The 22113-nt window shown below is 36.5% G+C and overlaps 1 protein-coding gene across 1 annotated transcript in view; it reads right to left on the bottom strand.

Moving 5' to 3' along the window:
* Window positions 1-22113, bottom strand: part of PAPPA2 (pappalysin 2) — a 356164-nt gene that overhangs the window by 127321 nt on the left and 206730 nt on the right. The window lies entirely within an intron of this gene.

Here is a 22113-nt window from a genome sequence, read left to right as displayed (position 1 = left end):
AGCATTTCAACTGTGACACAGGAGAAAGGTCACTGCAGAGTCTGTTGCTTCAGAAACTAGATGCCGCCAAACTGCTTATTCTTATCCTTCTGGTGCCCCAAGCACAACATTTACCCTATCTGTGGCTGGAAAATAAGCCAGTGCTGAAAATTCACAGGAAAACTCAGTTATCTGTAAGAAATATTCTAGATGGCTAGACTAATTAACAATGAAGCAGTCTTGTCCCTAGAAATCCTTTAAAATAAAACATTTCAGAGATTGGGGAATGACCTGAAGAACCTATCTTCCATTATCTGATGTTGCAATTCTACTTTCGTCGTATTTCCTAGAGCTCAATGTTATTCTTAACACTGAGATATTGAGAGTCATCTCCCATCTTCCCTGGTATTGCGTGGTTGCTGCTTTATTAGAATCTAGGGCTAGAACGTACATCAGTCTGTATATATTTCTCTAGCTTTGTATCAGGTTCTGAAAGGGATGTGCTGTGCTATGCTTAGACTCTCACTTGTATCTGACTCTTTGCAACCCTATGGACTGTAGCCCGCCTGGCTCCTCCATCCATGGGGATTCTCCAGGCAAGAATACTGGAGTGGGTTGTCATGCCCTCCTCCAGGGGATCTTCCCAGCCCAAGGATCGAACCCAGGTGTCCCATATTGCAGGTGGATTATTTAGTGTCTGAGCCATGAAGGAAGCCCAAGAATACTGGAGTGGGTAGCCTCATTCTTCTCCAGGGGATCTTGTGGACCCAGGAATTGAACTGGGGTCTCCTGCATTGCAGGCAGGTTCTTTACCAGCTGAGGTACCAGGGAAGCCTTCTGAAAGGGATAGAGCCTGCCAAACACTGTCCTCAGTGTCAGAGCAGGGTACGACATCTAAAGGCAGAGGGCTTTTCTTAAAATGGGGAGCATGAGAGTCAAACATGTTTTCTATTTTAACGAGAATTTTTCCTTGTCCACAGACCTACTCTCCCTGAACCTTGGTGGTATGTTTATAGAGTGTCCATTTGCACTGCTGGCTTAATTAGGGTGATTTTATGGTTTTCAGTGGTCAGTGTAGCACAACTCTCCCTTCTTGCTCTCCACCTTTGAGGGAAAGACCAGCCACGCTCTATTTTTTTACAGTGTCATTTCCCCCCCACCCACCTTTTCATTTCCCCTCTTTGAAGTAGTAAATATTTCTTTATAACTTAAAAAACTTCCAGACCCATAGGTTATGGCTTGCAGTATGAGGTCCTTTGTTCCTTGCTAGATGAGGGCTAGACATGAAACACACCATAAGTTAACCAGGAGCCTAACTCAAAGCCCTCAACTCCAGCCCCCAGACAACATCAAAGTCCCCCGGGAATACCCACAACCTCTTCCTTTTCATACATCACAAAAGAGACCCAAGTACTGGAAGAAAGCTCTGGGTTGTTTCCTGAGCCAGGAACAAACAGAGCCCAAAGAAGTACCTGGTGGCTTTACTCGAATAGGTCTCAGGAAGAGTGGGGTGGCTTCAGTGACGAACAGGGGGGCTCCGTTTTCCCACTTTCTGTTGGGTCCCCAAATAGACACCACCCACCTGAAACTAATTAGTACGCCTTATGCTGTGGATTTCTCTGTCTTGAGGGCCCGTGCCCAAAACCTCTGACCCATTTTGCATCGCCTTGCTCTAAGGGTCTTTGAATCCCAAATCACTTTGAACCTTAAAGCCTGTTCCTGTGGCAGTGGTAGTGTCTCTGTGCCTTGATTTGTGATTTGTGGGAAGTGGTTATGCCAGGATTTCCCGGCCATGGCTTCAGTAGGAAAACCACAAGTGAGACACTGGCAGAGGAAAGTCTGATCACGATACAGGATGCCGAGTCTTGGGCATTTCCTCTCACAGTGACATAAGAGAGGTAGCCACACTTGATTCTCATCTGAATACTGAATATGCCCCTACAGGAGCAACTCAATGCAATAAAGTAGAACTCTGTCATATAACTATTGGAACCTCAAACCAGAGACCAGTTCAAGTCTGCACAATGAATGCCAACCACGGTAAAGGGAATCTAGTAAGTGCACCATTGGGGTTTAACTCTTAGCCCATCTTTATTATTGTTGTTTAGTCTCTCAGTCATGTCTGACTCTTTTGGGACCCCATGGACTATATATAGCCTGCCAGGCTCCTCTGTCCATGGGATTTCCCAGGCAAGGACACTGGAGTGGATTGCCATTTCCTTCTTAGCGGGATCTTCCCGACCTAGGGATCGAACCCACGTCTCCAGCATTGGCAGGTGGATGCTTTACCAGTGTGCCACCTGGAAGAGTCCTAGCCCTGTCTTTACTAGCTGGGTAAACTAAATTTGACAATCCATTTCTCCTCTCTGAGCCTAGGGTTCTTCTTTTCCACACCTGAGGAGCCAACATACTTCCCACCTCACTTGGCTACTATGAGGATGAAATGAAATCATGCGAAAGTACAGAGATAATGCCTACGATCTAGTAAAGACTCAGTGCTCAAGAATTTTTATTTCCAAAAAGGAATATTTTTTAAAAATTCTGTTTACACTTCAGGAAGACCAGGATAAAGAAGAAACATTTAAATTAAACACAACTATGTGTTTTGGTATATAGAGAATTATGCTTTTCTGAAATTTATAGGCTAAAGAATCTCACATATGCTGTTTTAAAATGGTACTTGTAGATGTGAATTGGTACTGCAGGTTCTGCTTCCATAGAAACTGGCAGTATTTGAGGCTCTTGGTATAGAATGCATCTCTACTTAATGTACGGAATCTATGAAAAATACATTCTGTATACATAACTCTTAATAGAGATTTAAAAAAAACCAGTTCAATATGTGTTTATTAAAAATCTACTTTTGCTATACGTATAAATAAGGACATTTCTAGAATTGACAATATAATTAGAATACTAAAATGCATTCTTTATTTGAACAAACATTATATTTTTCAAAGCTGCTCTTTCTACAGCCAAGTCACATCTATTTTAATTTATATAACAGTCTAGGTTATTTTTACTTTATCTGAAATAAACACTGAATTTTGTACTCTTAAACAAAAGTAGGTAATGGCTAGAGGAGAAAATCTGGCAACACAAAATTCTGCTTATTCTTACTTCATGCCATAAGTAAGACACTCCTCTAATCACCACACCAAATGCACAATGCGAACAGCTGCCCTCTTCTAAACAAAATACACTGGAGGCAACTAACTGGGGACTACACAAATCTGAAATGAGCACCAGGCATGCCCCAAGAGAAAAGTCCAAGATGCTAAGAGGTCAAGGGAATTGTTACCTTTATTTGTAATATTTTATTGCTTGTTTAGAAAATTGCATTTATGTATTACAGGGTAATATAAAATTAATTTGAATGTGGCTTTTATGAAGAAGACAAACTATAGTTAGATATCAAAAGAAGGCAAGATCTTTTAGAAAAGCAATTGATTCTCAAAGAGAACTGAAGAATGGCCTAAAGATAGAATGATAGCCAGTAAAATTAGCTCAGTGACTCTCTAGCAAAATACTTTGAAACAGAGAGAGTATGGATTACATAGATAACAGGCAGATAGATAGATAGAAACCGACTGACAGAAAGAAATTGAAAGCCAGTCCCATGCACTCAGTTGCTTTCCATCCAAAGTCTGCACATTAACTCCCGGATCTGACTTCTGGCCACTGCTAAAGGGTAAGACTGAAAGAATGCGTCCCTGGTGTAGAACTTTTTTGGGCTTAAGAAATCTCTCTTCAGTCTGCCTGCTGGGTACAAACACACTTAATTGACTCCTAAACCAAGCATCTTGACGTTCAGGTCATCCTTTGCGGTGGTCCCTGGACAGCAAATCCTAAAACTATACCACAAACTTGAAAAGAATCTTCTCTGAGGTTTTAAAATGTTTTTGGTTAGTTACTGAGATGTTATTTTTTTCTGTGTGCCTTTCCATTTTCATTCGTCTATGGCACTTCCTGATTTCAGAGAGAAAGGGAAGGCCCTTGAACAGGAGAAAGTGGGCACATACTACTTTCAGTTTGTAAGTACTTTACAGTTCCCCAACCATGCTTTACTGGAGCCTCCATTAAGATCATTAGGTTTTTGTTCCCATTTGAGACACTTTTTTTTTTTTCACTATAATGTCCCTAGGATACAAAGGTTATATTATAGAAGTGCAAGGTAGGATTCTGAGCGCTTAAGTGACTTTCTCCAACGTGAATATTAGACAGTTAGGAATTTGGGTTTTCTGTATTATTTTTACTGCCCAAGGGTTCCTAATTTTGGTGAGCAGAAAATCACAAAGTTCTTAGAAAATTTGTTGACATGTGTGCCCTCTCTCTCCACAAAAAGTGAAGTCACATAAATACTTAGGTATAAAAACATGATACTATTTCAGGGAGCTAAGAGAGCCCTTTGAAAGCCATTCACAGTTCAAGTAGGGTCAATAGAAAAGATTAAGAATGCTTACACTGTTGGTTGAACCAACAGTGTAAAAATGCTTTTTTTTTTGTAGGTGAAAAATTATCAAATACTGGCAATTTTATATGGTTTACCCTAATAATATTACTGTCCACATAGACTCCAGAAATTTGAGAATAGAGAGACTAACCCTGAAACTTTCAAGGTATCTACCCTGAAGTCCAAGTTGAACAGATGAAGGGAAGGTGAGAGGAAACTAGCATCTTGCCTCTGAGCTTGAGATCTCTTGGTGGCCTCTCTACTTGAGGGTGTGGGTCAAAATGTGGGAGGAGTTTTCTACAGACTTTGACTTCCTTCTGGTGCCCAGATCCCTGTCTCTCTGGATATTGGTTAAAGTCCAGTTGATTTCTAGCATTATCCCACCATCATACAAGTAAGGTTATAAATACCATGAGCTTATGTAGTTCTTTTTTCAGAAGAGTGAGGTCCACTTGTAAATTTTATGAAATGAAGAAGAAATCTCCATTATGATCTCAATTATCCAGGAGGAGGCATATGACAGGGGATGATTTGGCAGGTCAGTGGAAGGGCTCAGACCAAAATCAATTTATTGCTTAGTTCCTTCTAATAGCATCTCCTCAGCTGTGATTTTAGATACCAGGACCAAGTCTTCAGAAACTTTGTGTTAGAAGAAATTGTGAGGCTCAGAGGGGGATCATAAAGGCAAAAATCAAATCTGTAGTAAATACTGTGGTGTGCCACCAAAATCCCCTTCTTCATGACTGAGCATTCAGCTCACATCAAGTCTCTGCCTTCAGAGAAAGAAAGCCTCCACAAGGTCATGCCACTTCCCTGGAGTAGGGGGAGAGGAGAACCCCATGTCTAAAGACCTTTTGATAGGATTGTGTGGTATACAAAGTGGGACAACTCTGAAGGGCCATCCTAGTTCCCTGTAGGATGCAGAAACCTTTGTGTAAACGTTTCGCAGTCCTACTTCTCTCTCTGCCAACTCCTGGATCTTTCATTCTCCCCTAGGTATTGATCCCAAAGAAAGTTCTTGATAAACTTTCTGCGTGCAAATCTTTATCTCATAGTCTGAATCCTGGGAAAACTCCACTTAAGAAAAAAATCTGAAAATGTGAAAACATATTAAGAAATATTGATAATGAAGGGTCTCTTGGGAACTAGACTGCGTAAGTGAGGGGATGAGGGATTCACTGTGGAGCCAAGAAATCTTTCCTTTTGATTAAAAGAAAATTGCTATTCCAAGTATTTATGAAACTTAGAGTTTGCCAAGTTGTCATATCAAGGGCCTGCAAAAGTTTCCATGTAAAATCAATCAAGTTGTGTTAGTAGCAATCAGATAGGAAAATGGAAAATGAGTCCTTTATCTCTGGGGCTTAACAGGGAGAGATGAAATTATTCTTTCAATGCATTTGGCTAATTTTTTATGGAAGTGAAAATTATATATGCATAGTCATATGTGTTTTTTTTTTTAGGATTCCCAGGGACTGTAGGAATTCACCTAGGTTAATTTTCCAAGGAGAAAATTTTATTTTGGAAAGCAAGAACTTTTCAGAAGTTAAATCATGTGCATAGAAATAATCCCAATATATATATATTAGAAAATTTTCTTCCCTCTTAAAAAACAGGATCCTGTACTTAAGTGAATTTTCATAATTGGGGGCATCATTTTGGACATCAGTTATTTTACTGATGAGATAATAAACCTGTAGAGCTCCTTTAACCTTAACGTGCATACAAATCACCTGAGAATCATGTTAAACTAAAGATTCTGATTTAATACAGCTGAGATTTGTATTTCTACCTAGCTTGCAGGTGACACTGATGCTTTTGGAAGCCAATCAGGTTTTAAGTAGCAAAACTCAAAAAGAATCAATAGATAGGATTATCTCTGTCCTTATCATTTAATAGCCTGACTACAATTACTTGATTGATCATACTTATTTATTATATTATCTTTTCTAAAATTCACCATCAAGCTTGAACTACAACCAGAGCTGAAAGGAATCACCCAGCCCAAACACCTCATTTTAATTCAAAGGAAAATGATGCCAAAGAAGGATATATGATTATATAAGGTCATGAATGATCAATGGTAAAAATAGAGCTTACAATATTCCTCTGAGCATACATTTTTGTCAGTTTCTAAATCCCTGACTAATTTGTTGCACCTTTCCATAAAAGATTGAAATTCAGCTAACCAGTATTTTTAGAAATCTATATTAAGTTAATAGATTCTGACAAAAGACCTTGAAACTTTTCTACAAATAAAGTCAAAGAAGTTGGGGCTAGACTAGGTAACTTCTACACATGAATTATTTTTTTGCTAAATTATGATATCTGGAAAGTTTTCTGGATGGTTATAGTTTTCTGGATGAATCTTTGAATAGAGGCTTACCTTCCAATTTATGAAATAAAAAAAAGAATTGTCAGATCTAGCAAAACAAAATAAATGGAGAAGGAAATGGCAACCCACTCCAGTGTTCTTGCCTGGAGAATCCCAGGGACGGGGGAGCCTGGTGGGCTGCCCTCTCTGGGGTCACACAAAGTTGGACACGACTGCAGTGATTTAGCAGCAGCAGCAGCAGCAGCAGCGCTAAGGAAAGTAGTACAGAGTTTCCTCAAAACACTTTGAAAAATAGAACCACCATGTGATCCAGCAATTCCACTTCTGGGTATTTAGCCAAAGAAAATGAAAAGACTAACTCAAAAATATATATGTACCCTCATGTTCAATGGAGAAGGAAATGGCAATCCACTCTAGCACTCTTGCCTGGAAAATCCCATGGACAGAGGAGCCTGACAGGCTACAGTCCCTGGGGTCGCAAAGAGTCGGACACGACTGAGCGACCTATGGCTATGGCTCATGTTCAATGTAATGTCACTTACAATAGGCAATATATGGAGACAACCTAAGTGTCTAACAATGGACGGATATATAAAGAAAATGTGGTGTGTGTGTGTGTATACACATATATTCAGTCATAAAAAAGAAGGAGATCTTACCATTTGTGACAACATGAACAGAACTTGAGGGCTTTATGCTAAGTAAAATAACAGAGACAGACAAATAGGCTATGATCTCACTTAGATATGGGATTGTTTTTAAATGGGGAAAAAGCAAGCTCATAGATACAGAGAACAGATTAGTGTTTGCCAGAGGTGGGGATTAGGGAGTAGACAAAATAGATGAAGAGAGTCAAAATGTACAAACTTTAAGTTATAAAACACAGTCAAGGGATGTACTGTGCATGGCAACTGTGGTTAATAATGTACTACATATTTGAAAGTTGCAGCAAGAGTCAATCTTAAAAGCTCTCATCACAAGAAAAAAAACTGTAGCTAAGTATGATGATGGATGTTAACTAGACTCACTCTGGTGATCATTTCCCAATATATACAAATACTGAATCATTATGTTTTATACCTAAAACTAAAATAATCTTGTATATCAGTTATGCCTCAATAAAACAATAAATAATTTGAAAATAAAGAATAAAAGAAAGAAGAGCAAAGAACACAAAATTTTAAAATAAGAAAAGAGGAAAGGAAAAAGGATTTTGTAAATATTTCTGTATATTGAAAAAAGAGAGAGAGAGAGAAATGGTAACAGTACTGGTAAACACTTTTTGACCAGCTAGGAGAATCTCTAATACATCTCTAGTACTGACTGGTCCTTAATTTCTGAATGAATAAAGTCTCACTGTTTAAGCACTTCCTAAGAAACTGTTGGGCCAAGTGGAAGAGGAGTAAAACTCTAATATTGACATAACTGGCACAATTAAAGTTGTTATGCTCTGAAAAATCAGGGCTAGAAACAAAATGCTATTAAAATATCACAACTTCAAAAAGAAATTATGAGGTATAAAAAATACTTAGGACTCATTGACAATAAAAGAACTATATATCAGTACTTATGGACTACAGTTAAAATAACATCTAGAGGGAAAATTTATGAAACAGTGAAAACAAATTATCCAAGTGTCCAACACAAGAACCTAAAAAAGAACATGAGTGTAAATCCAGAGAAACAGGAAGGGAGGAAATAATAAAGGACAGAAATCAGTGACCTGGAGAACAGCAACTAGAATAAAACCAGAAATGAATAAAACTAAAATTTGTTCTTTGAAGAAGTACCAGGCATGTGTAATTAAGAAAACAAGAGAAAAGGAAAGTTCAAAAAACTCCAGTATAAAGGGAGTGATAACTATACCTAAACCTAACTATACCTAAAACAGAGTTGTTCATAAATATATTATGAACAACTATCCATATTAAAATTTGAATAGAGGAACTTTTACATATTCAAATAAAATTCTGGAACTATAAGTAATCCAAAATTGGAACAGAAAAATTGAATATATTAATAGCAATCAAAAACCTTTAAATAGAAATTATAAGTGTTTCCTCAAAAAAGCCCCAGGCTCAGTTGGTTTTACAGGTGGGTTCTGACAAATTTTGAAGGAACAGATAATTCTTATTTTATACAAGTGGCTTCAAAAAATAGAAAAGAGGAAAAATTGCCCAAACAATTTTATGAGAGTTGTATATTCTGAATATTCAAAAAAGAAATATATAAACTAATTTCATATATAAATGTAAAAGTAAGAATCCAAGATTAAAAATCAATAAAATCCAAGAGTATGCTTAAATATTATATATAATAAACAAGCAGGTTCACTCCACATATCTTAGAAAAGAAATCCATCAATGTGATTCAACATAATGATGGATCAAAGAAGAGAAATTACAAGATCATATTAAACAGTGAAAATCAAGTATTTGATTAAATTCAGCTCGTATGTACCAGTATGCTTTTCAAGAAGTGGAAGAAACTATCCAAATCTTCTTCTAAAATTGGAAAATAAGTGAATAATGTGAAATAAGTGAATAATATGAAATAAGTGAATAATGAATAGCTAATTCAATTTTGAAAAAGATGTACAAAAAGGTGGAAAGGGGGGAGTATATGCTCCACCAGAAATGTTTTACATAGTAAAAAGTTATAGTAATAGAAACAGTGTATTGTATTGCTGGTGTAAGGAGTAGAAAAATAGATCAATAGAATAGAACAGAGTGTTTAAAAACTGGCTCTTGAATATTCCAGAAACTAGTATATAGTTAATGTAGTACCACAAATTATCAGGGTAAGGATTAAAGTTTTAATGGATAGAGTTAGAAAAACTGGCTTATTGTATCTAGAAAACAAAATGGGACTCTATTGTATTCTACATATGAAAATGAATTTTAAATATGTTAAAAACTAAATTTTAAGAGGCAAAACTATAAAAAATAGATAAGTAAAATAACTTTCAGGTTGTTTTTCTCTTTAGATGTTAATTCAGTTTATGAGAAAATGATTTAAATTTTAAATCTTTTTTTCATGTTTTATATTTCATTTATTTTATATCTCATAAAGTATAAAACTAAAAGTCTAATTGCACTGCTGCTATTTCTAGAGAAAATAACATAACAGTGATGATATGGGCATCTTTTTTTCTACTTGACTGACTTTTGCTCTTTGTTATTTCCTTTTAATTTTTACTTTGGTTTTTATTTGCTCTTTTTCCAATTACTTCAGGTGAAAATTGATTATTGATTTTATAATGCTTGAAAAAAGTAGAAGTCTTAGTCATTCAGTTGTGTCTGACTCTTTGTGACTCCACGGACCTTACCCTGCCAGGCTCCTCTGTCCATGGAATTCTCCAGGCAAAAATAGATTGGTAGCCATTGTCTTCTCCAGGGGATCTTCCCAATCCAAGGATCGAACCTGAGTCTTTTGCATTCCAGGCAGATTCTTTACCATCTGAACCACCGGGGAAGCCCTTTTTTTATAATGCTTTCCCCCAACCCTAACTACCTCCCCACCCCCCTACTCATGCCAAACATAGACATTTAAAGCTATAAATTTCCCTATAACATTGCTTTAATTGCATCCCATAAAATTTGACATATTATTCTCATTCAACTCAAAATATTTTCTAATTTCCCTATAAAGTCTTCTTTGTTTTTTTTTTTTTTTGATTTTAAATGTTTTTTTTTTTAATTTTAGTTTTTTTATTTTTAAATTTTAAAATCTTTAATTCTTACATGCATTCCCAAACTTGAACCCCCTCCCACCTCCCTCCCATAACATCTTTCTGGGTCATCCCCATGCACCAGCCCCAAGCATGCTGCATCCTGCGTCAGACATAGACTGGCGATTCAATTCACATGATAGTATACATGTTAGTATGTCATTCTCCCAAATCATCCCACCCTCTCCCTCTCCCTCTGAGTCCAAAAGTCCGTTATACACATCTGTGTCTCTTTCCCTGTCTTGCATACAGGGTCGTCATTGCCATCTTATTATTTGCAAGTGTATAGGAACTGTGACAGAAATGTTTATTGAGGAAGCACAGAGGAGGAAGAGATTAATTACACATAGTAAGTAGGGTTTGGCAGAGAAATTCAGAAAAGTCTAGGCCTTATAATAGAAGTAATCCTTGAGCTAAATCTTAGATTAGCATGTGTTTTTTGGAAAGTCAAAGTGGAGAAAGCACTTACCAAGAAGGAAAACATGAACTCCTTACCTGAAAGGCTATGGAAATATAAAAACTTTGGTGTTTTCCATCAATGAAAGCAATCTGTTATGACTAAAGTTTCTAAATTGTAGAGTGTGTATATGTGTGTGGAGGGGGGAGGGGTATAGAGGGGTGTGGAAGATTATATACATGGGGAAATTCCACTTGAGATAAAGCTATCTCTGTCTCTCTATGTCCAATCACTCACTAGGTCCTTTTGAGTCTATTTTACACCTAACTGTATTAGTAGCATAGCATTTTGTCTTCTGCGGTAGTTGTGTAAACATGATCGCTGAGGAGTATGTACCTTAAGGGTGAAGATTCATTCATCATCGAATCCCTCTACAATACAATATTCTGTTCATTTTAAGTAGTGGACTGGAAAACCAGAAATACAGCAGAGGTCAGACTCTATAGTCCATGGGCCAAAACTGATCCACTGCCTGTTTTTTATGGTCTGTGAGCTAAGAATGACTTTTGCATTTTGAAATGGTTGAAAAAAAATTCAAAGAAAAATAATGTGAATAATGTGAAAATTATATGCAATTGAAATTTTTGTGTTCATAAATATAATTTTATTATAGCACAACCATGCTCACTCATTTCTGTATTGTCTAGGCTACTTTTACTCTGTAACAGCAGTGTTAAGTAACTGTGTGTTAAGTCATGTCTGACTCTGTGCGACCCTGTGGACTGTAGCCCGCCAGGCTCCTCTGTCCATGGGCTTCTCCAGGCAAGAATACTGGAGTTGACTGCCATGCCCTCCTCCAGGGGATCTTCCCAACCCAGAAATCAAACCTGCATCTCTTACATCTTCTGCGTTGGCAGGTGGGTTCTTTACTACTAGTGCCACCTGGGAAGCTATAACTGTAACAGAGACCAAATGGCCCACACACCCTAAAATATTTGTTACCTGGCTCTTCAAAGAAAATATTTCCCAACTCCTGGTATAGAGGAAAATACATGGACTTTGGAATAAGCTGGATTTGAATTTGAATTTGTACCGCTGCTGTATTATCTGAAATGCTTAGCAACTCTGAGTTTTCAGATAATCATTGTTAGAATCAGAAAACTCATATCTCTGATAAAAATTTGTATAAGAATTGATACTAAGATATTTGGAACAGATTAAATCACAATAAATGTGTCACTTTTTATGCTCTTAATGCCTAGTTTTACAGATTCTCATCTTTGAAATCGAATCAATTAAATATACACTACATTTCTGTTGAGGATTCATACTCAGAGTCTGGCTAGTTAAACTCAAAGAAAAGAAGGAAATCATGGTAACAGGCTTTAGGTTTTATGTAGCGAGGGTTTCCAGACAGTGGTCTGTAATTTATAACCAAGGTGGAGAACCCTAGTATTTCAGATACTATGACCAACCACCTGATGGCTTCCGTTAGGAATGCTAACCAGTCTAGCCTGAGTGAGGCCATTCTTAACTTTTACTTTTAGAACAGCAACGAAAATAAACATGAACATGTGATTTTTGCATATGATGATGGGCTCCAGGTAAAGCCAAACAAGTAATTCACTGCATATTTGCTTTTCAGATTGTTTCATTGGTTGTCTATATTGCTTAATGTCAAAGGACTTTCTGAGAAGGATCATGCCTTCTGTTTCTTCTCTATTCCCTAATGGCACCCAGAGTTTCCAATATGCACTTAATAAATCCTGTGAACTAGACCCACAGATATTGTCTTTGAAGAATTCAGAAGAAATCCAACAAAAGAAAAAAGGGAACCTTTTCTTCCAAGTCCACACATGGTTTAACTTGTTTTCTTGCTCATGTCATATTTCCCTGTTTATTCCCAGTGATTATTTATGGGTTTGGCATATCACAGGTGCATAATGAATTTTGATTGAATGATGCAACATAGTGTAAAGAAATAAACATGGGATTAGATCAAGAGGCATGAGTCTGAACATCAGATTTACCCTTTTATTCTTGGGTGATGTAGGAAAAAGCACTCTGAGTATTTGATTCTGATTTTCCCCATGTATAAAATAGGAAAACATGCCAAATTCGTAGGACTATTAAGGGGTTCAAATAAAAGGATGTGTGAGAATGCACATTATAAATTATGAGTGGTTTTAAAATGTACTTATTATTGTAAATAATAAAAATAATCTGCATTTTATGCTATGTAAGAGATCTCATAATTTTGTCTATTGACCGAAGATGTAAAGAAATAATGATAAGGAAAACTAAAAGAGGCAAGTTACCTTAGTAAATATGGACTAAAATGAAAGACATTTTGTTGGGCAAGTAGCAAGAAAAGACTTTGGAAAGGCATTTTCAAGGCTAATATTTTCCAGTATAGTTGTTTCTCACTGTAATAAATTTGTCTCTGATCCACAGAATACAAATCATATTTGTATATCAAATAAAGATTAAAGTGAGATTAAAGAAATAATGAATCAAAAATCATTCAATCCTCAAAAGAACTTTGAAAAAAACTTAATCAGATTATTTTTAAAAATCACTTTCTCATTTATTTGGTATTTTGTGAATTTGTGAAAACTAAATTTTTTAAATAGCTTTTATATATTAATTTTCAATGATATTAGTTACTTTTTCCTTATACAAGTATTATTACTCTTATATCACTTGTAATAAGAACCTAAAATACATATGGCAGCTAACTATTATACATTAATAAAATTCCAGTTGTAGATTTTTGCTTCCAATTACAATGAAGTAACATACAGCAAAACATATACCCTTGGTAAGAACAGTTTTAAAGTATGAATAAAGTAAAAAAGAAAGTTTAAAAGCATTTGAGAGCAACTAAGGCAGTCGAGACTCAAAAAGAAATCACATTGAGGGTAACCTAACATTCTGTGCCACTATTGCCACGGAGGTATTTTTCAGATTCTAAGCTATGAAGATTAAGAGTAGAAGAAGCAGGCAGATTAAAGGCCAAAAAAACAGTCACATAGTGCTGAGGAAACAGAAATTGTGCTTCAGATACTATCAAGATGAGAGGCTCAGTCGAAACTTTTAGTTGAGACCCTTGAAGGGATGGGCCTCAGCAGAAAAGGAAATATAAAATGTATCAGGGCTCATTAATACAGAAGCACAGGTTGAGTCAACTTAAGTACTGATTAAATTAAGGTGCTGTTTCTGAAATCGTATTATACATTTTCCTAAAGAAAATCATCTTGAAGGGATTATTGGCTAGAGCCTATGTATTTTTTTCAGTGTCTGATATTCAATTAAGACACTATTCAGTACGATAGTAGATATGCCTAAATGAATGAAAATTAAGAAAAAAAACTAACATGCACAGACCTCCAGTCACCAATACATTACTATTATCAAACACGGGCTTTAAAATGATTGTGATTAGTATATTTTGAAAAGAGACAACAGGATGGAGAATTTCAAAGAAAAAGAGAACCTGTAGGAAAAATTAAATAGGTGTTCTAGAATTAAATGACTGAAATTAATAATAGTTTAACAACTGATTGTATGGAGGGAAAGTTGGGTTTAATGAAACAGAAGATAATTCAGCATAAAATAACCAGGCTGCAGCATGGGGAACAAAAGGAATGGAAAACAGAACAAAGAGAAAAGGAACAAACAATATACAGCAGAAAGTAATTTGGTATTCACAAAACGAAAGAGCAAGCAAGGACATTAAGCTATAGATTCAAGAAGCTTGATAAACTCTTAGCCAGATATATGCAAAGAAAAACAGACTTAGGAACATCACAGTAAAACTGTTGAAGACAAAATATAAGAAGATTATGTTAAAACACCAGAGAATAAAAGACATTGCGTTCAAGGTAATATATATCAGATGTTCAGCTAACTTTCCAGAGAAAGTATGTAGGTAAAAAGGCGATGAAATAACATCTTTAAACCAGTGAAAACTGCAACTGGCCACCTAGAATTCTATACCAGGCAAAGATATCCTTTGAAAATAAACGTCAAGGATATCTTCAGCTACACAAAAACCGGAAGAATTCACTGCCAGCAGATTCACATTAAAAATAATAATAAATGAATTTCTTCAAGCTAAATAAAAATGAAAAACATAGAAATACAGAAAGGACCAAAGCCACTGAGAAGGTCAATATTAGGGAACATTAAATCATTTTATCTTTAAAAAGCCAGGAAACAGAAAATAGAGACAAAGCATTCTAAGTTACTTGTTGATTATGAAATTGTGAGAATACTAATTCATAGTAGACTCTAACCAGTTAAGTACACAGCTTGCAATCTATAGGATAACAAAGATAGAGAATAAAAGTATAGCCAACAAATTGATAGAATAGAAAATAAAATAATAAAACCACTTATTTAATCTAAGGGCTTCCCTGCTGCTGCTGCTGCTGCGTCACTTCAGTCGTGTCCAACTCTGTGCGACCCCACAGACGGCAGCCCACCAGGCTCCCCTGTCCCTGGGATTCTCCAGAAAAGAACACTGGAGTGGGTTCCCTAGTGGCTCAAAAAGGAGGGAACTAGGAAAGGAGTATGTCAAGGCTGTATATTGTCACCCTGCTTATTTAACTTATATGCAGAGTACATCATGCGGAATGCCAGGCTGGATGAAGCACAAGCTGGAATCAAGATTGCTGGGAGAAATATCGATAACCTCAGATACGCAGATAACACCAGATACGCAGATAACACCACCTTTATGGCAGAAAGCAAAGAACTAAAGAGCCTCTTGTTGAAAGTGAAAGAGGAGAGTGAAAAAGCTGGCTTAAAACTCAACATTCAAAAAACAAGGATCATGGCATCTGGTCCCATCACTTCATGGGAAATAGATGGGGAAACAGTGGAAACAGTGACAGACTGTATTTTCTTGGGCTTCAGAATCACTGCAAATGGTGACTGCAGCCATGAAAGAAATTTTGGAAAACTCAGCAGTGGCCATAGGACTGGAAAAGGTCAGATTCATTCCAATCCCAAAGAAGGGCAATGCCAAAGAAAGCTCAAACTACCACACAATTGCACTCATCTCACATACTAGTAAAGTAATGCTCGTGGAAGAAAAGCCATGACCGACCTAGACAGCATATTCAAAAGCAGAGACATTACTTTGCTGACAAAGTTCCATCTAGTCAAAGCTATGGTTTTTCTAGTCATCATGTATAGATGTGAGAGTTGGACTATAAAGAAAGCTGGGTGTTCACTGGGAGGAGCCCCCCAAAATAAAGTCTGCCACGGTTTCCACTGTTTCCCATCTATTTCCCATGAAGTGATAGGACCAGATGTCATGATCTTTGTTTTCTGAATGTTGAGCTTTAAGCCAACTTTTTCACTCTCCTCTTTCAATTTCATCAGGAGGCTTTTAGTTCCTCTTCACTTTCTGCCATAAGGGTGGTGTCATCTGCATATCTGAGGTTATTGATATTTCTCCCAGCAATCTTGATTCCAGCTTGTGCTTCTTCCAGTCCAGCGTTTCTCATGATATACTCTGCATAGGAGTTAAGTAAGCAGGGTGACAATATACAGCCTTGATGTACTCCTTTTCCTATTTGAAACCAGTCTGTTGTTCCATGTCCAGTTCTAACTGTTGCTTCCTGACCTGCATACAGATTTCTCAAGAGACAGGTCAGGTGATCTGGTATTCTCATCTCTTTCAGAATTTTCCACAGTTTATTGTGATCCACACAGTCAAAGGCCTTGGCATAGTCAACAAAGCAGAAATAGATGTTTTTCTAGAACTCTCTTGCTTTTTCCATGATCCAGCAGATGTTGGAAATTTGATCTCTGGTTCCTCTGCCTTTTCTAAAACCAGCTTGAACATCTGGAAGTTCATGGTTCATGTATTGCTGAAGCCTGGCTTGGAGAATTTTGAGCATTACTTTACTAGCATGTGAGATGAGTACAATTGTGCGGTAGTTTGAGCATTCTTTGGCATTGCCCTTCCTTAGGACTGGATGAAAACTGACCTTTTCCAGTCCTATGGCCACTGCTGAGTTTTCCAAAATTGCTTGCATATTGAGTGCAGCACTTTCATAGCATCATCCTCCAGGATTTGAAATAGCTCAACTGGAATTCCATCACTTCCACTAGCTTTGTTCGTAGTGATGCTTTCTAAGGCCCACTTGACTTCACATTCCAGGATGTCTGGCTCTAGGTAAGTGATCACACCATCATAATTATCTTGGTCATGAAGATCTTTTTTTTATAGTTCTTCTGTGTATTCTTGCCACCTCTTCTTAACATCTTTTGCTTCTGTTAGGTCCATGCCATAGGAGCAACCCCACGTCCAAAGAGCTGTGGCTGCATGGGCACAGGAGGGCTGAGAGGAGCTATTCCATATTCAAGGTCAGGAGGGGTGGCAGTGAGGAGATACCCCTCGTCCAAGGTAAGAGAAACCCAAGTAAGATGCTAGGTGTTGTGAAACGGCATCAGAGGGCAGATACTGAAACCATAATCACAGAAAACTAGCCAATCTGATCACATGGACCACAGCCTTATCTAACTCAATGAAACTAAGCCATGCCATGTGGGGCCACCCAAGACGGGCAGGTCATAGTGGAGAGGTCTGACAGAATGTGGTCCACTGGAGAAGAGAATGGCAAACCACTTCAGTATTCTTGCCTTGAGAACCCCATGAACAGTATAAGGGCAAAATGATAGGATACTGAAAGAGGAACTCCCCGGGTTGGTAGGTGCCCAATATGCTACTGGAGATCAGTGGAGAAATAACTCCAGAAAGAATGAAGGGATGGAGCCAAAGCAAAAACAATACCCAGCTGTGGATGTGACTGGTGATAGAAGCAAGGTCTGATGCTGTAAAGAGCAATATTGCATAGGAACCTGGAATGTCAGGTCCATGAATCAAGGCAAATAGAAAGTGGTCAAACAGGAGACGGCAAGAGTGAACATCGACATTCTAGGAATCAGTGAACTAAAATGGACTGGAATGGGTGAATTTAACTCAGATGACCATTATATCTACTACTGTGGGCAGGAATCCCTCAGAAGAAATGGAGTAGTCATCGTGGTCAAGAAAAGAGTCCGAAATGCAGTACTTGGAGGCAATCTCAAAAACAACAGAATGATATCTGTTCATCTCCAAGGCAAACCATTCAATATCACAGTAATCCAAACCTATGCCCCAACCAGTAACGCTGAAGAAGCTGAAGTTGAACAGTTCTATGAAGACCTACAAGACCTTTTAGAACTAGCATGCAAAAAAGATGGCCTTTTCATTATAGAGGACTGGAATGCAAAAATAGGAAGTCAAGAAACACCTAGAGTAACAGAAAAATTTGGCCTTGGAGTATAGCATGAAGCAAGGCAAAGGCTAATAGAGTTTTGCCGAGAGAACACACTGGTCATAGCAAACACCCTCTTCCAACAACACAAGAGAAGACTCTACACATGGACATCACCGGATGGTCAACATCGAAATCAGACAGATTATATTCTTTGCAGCCAAAGATGGAGAAGCTCTATACAGTCAGCTAAAACAAGACCGGGAGCTGACTGTGGCTCAGATCATGAGCTCCTTATTGCCAAATTCAGACTTAAATTGAAGAAAGTGGGGAAAACCACTAGGCCATTCAGGTACAACCTAAAGCAAATCCCTATGATTATACAGTAGAAGTGAGAAATAGATTTAAGGGACTAGATCTGATAGATAGAGTGCCTGATGAACTATAGACAGAGATTCATGACATTGTACAGGAGACAGGGACCAACACCATCCCCATGGAAAAGAAATGCAAAAAAGCAAAATGGCTGTCTGGGGAGATCTTACAAATAGCTGTGAAATGAAGAGAAGTGAAAAGCAAAGGAGAAAAGGAAAGACATAAGCATCTGAATGCAGAGTTCCAAAAGAATAGCAAGGAGAGATAAGAAAGCCTTCCTCAGCGATCAATGCAAAGAAATAGAGGAAAACAACAGCATGGGAAAGGTATAGTAAGTTCTAAAATTATCTACTGACAGTGGTTTCATTTTATGTAGTTTCCATAAACACAAATATCAGTTATCACAATTTAGTTATATAATACCAGATAATGTGATCCAAATTTCAATTAGCAAAAAGTATTAATTGTAACTGCAGAAAGTGTAAACTCCATGAATAGTCCTTCCATATCACCATATAAATCACCATATAAATAACCAATGAGGATCATGATAAAGTGACCAATTGCATCTCTTCTTTCAAATTGTCATTGATTGGTCCCCGTGTACCTGTTATTCTGTTCACACAGAGACAGAAAAATGTGCAGCTGCATTGTCTCATCTCCCACTGACATATTATCCACATGACATTTTACAGAAATGGATAATCATAGGAAGGGATCCTCTAGGAAAGATGAAAGTGCAGCAAAGAAATAAAATATTATAACGCTGGAGGTGAAATTTGAATGAAAGGTAAATAGAATTATAGATGACATAATTGAGTACGGGAATGCTGCTGCTGCTGCCATTTGAGAGACTCTGTATTTGCAGCCAGAGGAACTTAGTGAAAATGAAATTATCAGCAAAAAGGAGAAAAGTGGTTGTGACAAGAAGGATAAAGATGTCCCGGAGGAAATGATGCCAAGAAAATATTCATATTAAAAGAACTCTCAGAGATGTTTCATAACATTGAAAGTGTAAAATACCATAAAGTGTTGAAAGATAATCAAACTTGGAAAGGAATATTACAATCCACAATGGCAAAGAAAAATCGCTTGCTTTGTAATACAAGTCATATGATGCAAAAAAAAAAAAAGGCAAGAACTGTTAAAACTATGCTTGTAAATTTTTTTACAAAGAAATTAAATACTTTAATTCTCTGTAATGTTTTAAGTTATAATGAGCTAAATTTTACTATTTTTTCATTTCATTTCACATATATTTCTAAAAATAAAAGGTTTTAATGTTGTGACAAAAATATCATGTAACAATTGTAATTTTCACCATCGATTATTTAGCTTGCTTTGTACAGCTTTAGGATACATGGTCATTTTGTGTTTCTACGCTACAAAGTGAGAATTGCCTGAATATTTAATAATAGTTTCAAAATGTAAATAAATCAATGCGTAGATCAACAACTGGCAAAAATAAAAGTGAAACAGGCAAGTTTAAGATTATGGTAAGAAAGTCTAACATGCATCTCAGTAACTGGTGGGAAGAATATCAAGGAAAATATACAATATGGGAAATTTTAACAACATGATGGATGAACTTGATCTATGTTAAAAATATAGAATGCTATATCCAACTATTTCAGACTACATATTTCTTTGAAAGTTCATGCAATATTTGTCAATATTAACCATATTGTTGTTTAGTCAGTAAGTTGTATCCAGCTCTTTTGTTACCCCATAGACTGTAACCTGCCAGGCTCCTCTATCCATGGGATTTTCCAGGCAAGAATACCGGAGAGGGTTGCCATTTCCTTCTCTGGGAATCTTCCCAAACCTGGGATCGAACCTGCATCTCCTATTTGGCAGGCAGATTCTTTACCACTGAGCTACCAGGGAAGCCCAATTAACCATATGTTTTTCCATAATTCAAAGGTCAACAAATTAAAAAGGCTTGACATCATACCAAATACAATCTTTGAGCACAGAAGACTCTAGCTATAAATCAAAAACAAAACATAAACAATTTCCAAAAAATGTTTGGACATTCATCAGCATATTTATATATAACTCAGAGATCACAAAAGTAGTCAAATAAAAATTAGAAAATATGTTTGAACTGAATGATAATACAAATAAGACATGTGAAATGTAACATGTTGCAAAAGTCACATTCAGAAGGAAACGTGTCACCTTAATGTTTATGTTTTAAAAAGAAAGAAGCTAAAAATTAATGATCTAAGCATCATCGCAAGAGCAAATTAAATGTAAACATAAAAAGAGGCAATAATGAAAGTAAGAGCACACATGTATGCTACTTTCATTATTTCCTTCCTTTTATGTTTACACATGTATATTTATGTATATATATAAGCATACATATATACACACATGTATAATCTTCGGTTCTATAAAAACAGTAATGAAAGATTAATATAACTGTTAAGTCTTTGGCAATACTAAGCAAAAAAATAAAAGAGAGAAGACAAAAATTAGCAATAGAATAACTAAAAAAAGTCCTAGGGAGTATAGAAATAGACAAAATAAGAGAGCATTATGAAAAACTTAATGCCAATAAATTCAAAATTTTAGGAAAAAAATGGACAAATTATTTGAAAAAAAAAAAAAACTTTTTCCAAAGTTAACCTAAGAAGAAATAGAAAGCCCCAATTCTGTAATATTTAGTTTAAGATTTTAACATATATTTAAATATTTTCCTCAAAGAAAATACCAGACTCAGATAGCTTTACTGATGAAGTCCATGAAAATTTAACACCAACCTTTCACAAAATATTTCAGAAAACTAGGGAATAAAGGAAGCTTACTCTAGGAGTCAAACCTGACCTTCATCATAAACCTGACAAGATAGTAAAATTTTTCTTTTTTAATGTAGGGACCAAGCTCTAATGAATATAAATGAAAAAACACTTAATATATTCACAGAAAGGATCCAAAACTACTGGCAAAGGATTATACATTGCCTTCAAGTTGTTATTTTGGTGGCTCAGATGATAAAGAATCTGCTTGCAATGCAGGAGACCCAGGTTTGATCCCTGGGTCAGGAAGATCCCTAGAGGAGAAAATGGCTACCCACTTCAGTATTCTTGCCTGGAGAATTCCATGGACAGAAGAGCCTGGTGGGCTACAGTCCATGGAGTCACAAAGAATCAGACATGATTGAGCAACTAACACTTTCACTTTCAATGGTGGTTCTAGTTCTAGGGAGAAAAAAACCTTGATCCCTACCTCACACAATATGTAAAAATTCCAGAGGATTGTAGATCTGTATATAAAAGGTGAAATAATAACATTTCTAGAAGATAACATAGGGAAGTATGTCTTTGTGGTAAGCAAAGACTTCTAATACAGTACACGATTAGCACTAACCATAAAGAAAAAGAAAAATAAACTGGATTGTGGTAAAATTTAGAACTCTTCATCAAATATACCATTAAGAGTAAAAAAAAAAAGTAAGCCATGGAATGCTGGAAAATATTAAACAATATACAACTGAAATATGATTTATATATTCCAAAAATTGTGATGAAATCATATAAATTAAGAAGAAAATGACATTCCAAT

This window comes from Ovis aries, chromosome 12, assembly GCF_016772045.2.
Source record: "Ovis aries strain OAR_USU_Benz2616 breed Rambouillet chromosome 12, ARS-UI_Ramb_v3.0, whole genome shotgun sequence".
Classification (NCBI taxonomy): Eukaryota; Metazoa; Chordata; class Mammalia; order Artiodactyla; family Bovidae; genus Ovis; species Ovis aries.
Note: the sequence above shows the minus strand (reverse complement) of the source record. Positions and strands in the feature narration are given on the sequence as shown.